Source organism: Macaca mulatta, chromosome 3 (assembly GCF_049350105.2).
Source record: "Macaca mulatta isolate MMU2019108-1 chromosome 3, T2T-MMU8v2.0, whole genome shotgun sequence".
NCBI lineage: Eukaryota > Metazoa > Chordata > Mammalia > Primates > Cercopithecidae > Macaca > Macaca mulatta.
In genome coordinates this window covers 43,015,625-43,019,690 of record NC_133408.1, presented here as the reverse complement: position 1 = coordinate 43,019,690, position 4,066 = coordinate 43,015,625, and positions in this window count along the sequence as shown.

Genomic DNA, 4,066 nt, shown 5'->3' with positions numbered 1-4,066 from the left:
ACACACAAATATTCTCTAAAGTCCAAATCTTATTTTGATATTCTAGGAAGAGTTTACATGGTAATAATATTAAGGGTTACAGCTGGTTTCACTGAAGCTTTGTAGGCATTCTCTAATACCTTATTTTTTTGAAGGAATATCTGTTCTGCTTGAATTATAGACAACATAATACATGTACTGTCAGGTACATTCATGGAAGGGACAGGCAGATGGAGTCGTATGTTACTGGAGTCTTGATGAACAGATGTAGGAAATAGTCCAAGGAATAAGAAAAAAGTTGATACTGAAAAGTGCTTGTTGAAGTCTGAAAATGTGCATTAAAATGTGGCAGTAAAAATAGACACAGTGAAGTTTGGGAACTGGGGTCTAAATCCTGGAGTCCCCAGAATCACAGAGAACCTTGGTTAGGGGAGTAATTTTGTAAAAAAGCAAGAAGAGGCAGTGGCAAGGCAGAATATAATTAAAAGTATTGCTGTGTCATTTTCTAATTTTGTAATTTTGTCATATTTTTCAAACTTTGTTGATCATTTATTAAACTAGTAAATAAACTATAATCAGCAGGGTTATTATAAGGGTTAATAAGGGAATTTATGTATATCTGTAAGCACAATGTCACAATTAATACAAAGTTACCCTTTTCATTTTTCCTGGACTTCATGTACAAATGGGTCAGTTAATTTTTTATGACACATAATTATCAGTTGTACATAAAATATATTTAATTATTTTTATATTTTTAGCAGGGAAATAATACATGCATGTTTTCTGCCATCTCAAACACATGCATTCATATAAACATACCCATCTATATACCTACATATCTATGTATGAATATACACACGGACATCAGTATTTCTCAGCAAATATGTATCATGATAATCAGAGAAATTGCAACTAACGGAGACTAATATGAATCATGATTGCAGGAATTTTAGATACCACCTTAGTAAAATATCAGACTGAGCTGCTAAATTTCTCTCAGCCCTAAGTCATTTTGTATTTTCTGAGCATCGTAGAGGATTGTGACTGTATACACAGGATAGAAACACCATGACCCAGGGTACTGCTGTGAATTTCTGATGCAGGGGATTTTAAGGGCCACATCAGCAGGATGGGAGTGTTGACCCTCCAAGTGAAATAAATTCCTGAATTGATTATCCCCATTATAAAACGGATTTTTTTTTTTTTTTTTTTTTTTTTGGTGATACAGAGTGTTGCTCTGTCGCCCTGGCTGGAGTGCAGGGTTAGGATCTGGGCTCACTGTAATTGTCTCCTGGGTTCAAGCAATTCTCCTGCTTCAGCCTCCTGAGTAGCTGGGATTACAGGCAAGCACCACCATGCCCAGCTAATTTGTGTATTTGTAGTAGAAATGGGGTTTCACCATTTTGGCCAGGCTGGTCTCAAACTCCTAACCTCAGCTGATCCACCTGCCTTGGACTCCCAAAGTGCTGGAATTACAGGTGAGAGCAACCGCACTTGACCCTAAAACAGATTCTTACTTGATTGATTTCCGAGTTCCAAGGGGAAATACAAAAGTCGAAATTGAGAGAAAGTAAAAGTGGAGTAAGGCTTCAGAAGACTGTGATTGGTGTTGGAGAAACATTGCTAGGGCATAAAGCTGAGATAATACATTCTGAGAAATCCCACAGTGTTTATATACAGGTAGAAATCATATTCCACATGTGGGCAGAGTCAGGGATCCCTGTGTTTTAAAATCAGTGAGGGAATTGAATATCTGGACTTGTGTCAATTAACATACAAAACTCAGTGCTTTTGATGTTCTCATTCACAAGATATCTGTGTTCCTTCTTTGTCAGAAACCATCGTCATAGGCTTCCTAATTTTGACCATGGGAAAAGAGGAGAGGCCTCTGCGTGTTTGTGTCTGTTGGTTAGGCTGTGGTGCAGGTGGTGTCACACTTCAGTGAAGGTCCGACTTTTCATCACAGGTTGGTCTGAAAATGATGTACAAGGCTGGTGTCTCACGTGTTCTTTCTCCAACCTCAGCTTTTCTTAGTGCCTGAGGTGTCTGCAAGTGGAAATCCAGAAGAAGACAGAGAGAAACTGAGTTCTTGACAATGCATTCACTAGTGAGTAGGGGATGCCTCTTTCTACTGAAATTATACCCATATTGCTGGCAAATGGGCAGTTTTCTCCAGTTTGCATGGGTGTTTCTTTTTTTTGTTTGTTTGTTTTTGTTTTTATGATGCAAAATCCACCCAGCCTGGGTGTTCCAATTGCAATCAGGAGACTTTCAGGTATCTGGCCTCCAATTAAGTTTTCTAAGGACTCTAGGTTGGGTATCATGTGTCAAAGATTCCTAAACTATCAATATAATTTCTACTATTACACTACTTTATTCCAGCCTCTATGGAGGGCGCGTGTGATGTGAGCTTCCATCGTACACAGCATGCAGAACTTGTGACGATGACAAAGTTGAGAGTGCTCCCGGGACAACATGTAGTTGGCAAGGGGTGGTGTGTATGTCAGGCACTGCAGGGAAGCATTCACATAGCAAGTATTTCCCATATTCTGGAGCCCAGCCCCCACCGCAGCAGGTCTCCTGCTACTGAGAGGAAGCTTCTCCCCAGGGGCAGGCTGTCTTGCCACAGGAGCCAAACCATCACAGAGGTCGACATGGGTCTCAGATGACAGTGGTGACTTCTCAGGTAGAGAAGTCCGCTGGATTTCAGCAAAAGCTGCATCTGGCCGAGAAGATGTGAGTTTTGAAAAGTGGTTGAACTGCCACTCACCTCCCAAGTGGAGTGAATCGGCCTCCATGTCGCCGGGAGCAAGGATCACAAGCTTTCTCTGCTGGGACTGCACGTTGCAGAAAAACGCTATCTCTTCCGAGAGAGTCTTCAAATGACGCGCCATCTGGCCGCATCAGCCGTTGTATAACTCACTCCCGCCTACCGCGAACACCCCACCCACCCATCAGGTACGCGATCCACCAATCAAACCTCAGCACTCAATTAAGGAATGAATCATAGGGTGTGTCCCCTTGTATTCCCCAGAGAGTTCAACAGACACAGCCCACATCGTGATTTATAGAACACCTGAAGCAAATTGACGTCTCAGGATGATAGGCACATATAATAGGAGTGCAACCAAGGCTTAGGACAGTGGCCACACATTTGCCTTAGTTTAGGTAAAACAATGCCAGGGAAGAATTGTGTACATATGAAACAGTGTGTGTATGCTTGCGTGTGTGTGTGTGTGCGTGTGTGCACGCGTGCGCGCAGGCGAGAGCACACGAGCGCTATCAAGCACGCCCGCGTGAGTGTGTCTCTGTGTGTGTTTATGTCTGTGTGTGTGTGTGTTTGTGCTGGGATGTACTTCCATGTATGTGCATTTGGCAGATACCATCATCCTTTCGGCGACTGAAGGACAGGAAGTCGGACGTGCGCTTTCTGACTTGAGTACAGTCAAGGAAGTACAGTAATTAACACAGCGTATTTGCTTCCTTAATAACAATGGAGGGATCCGAGGAATCCAATAGACATTGCAGCCTCTTGATTTTTTCCATGTTCAGCCTCTTGATTCTATATCCCAGTGAAATGACTTGCCAATGCGGAACAAGATAAGTTCTTTGCAGGAAGTGTTCTGGTGGGAGCTAGATACCCAAATTATAAAGCATCGAGTGTTGAAAACATGCACTGAAGTTAGACGAAATACTGAGTGCACAATTTAGACGGTGAAAGTCTTTCGGGTAATCATGTGATCACCGAGAGGCTGATTGATGACATTCCCCGAATTTATGATTGCAAGAAGAGAGAAATACTCATGACATTCTATTTCCGGTGGTTGGGGACGTACGAAGGCAATTGAAGAAATCATGAAATCAAGAAACTTGAGTAATCGGAAGCTATGCCAACTAAAACCTTCGGTTCCTTTAACAAAGTATGAAAATAAAAACCACATATCACACAGCATGGGAGATGACGTTTTCATATGTATGTGATAATGGATCAACATTTGAGAGAGATGCAATAAAATGTTGTAAATTTGACAAAAGCAAACAACCAGAATTAAACACTGGAAAAGCCTGGGTGACGGGAGTGGGG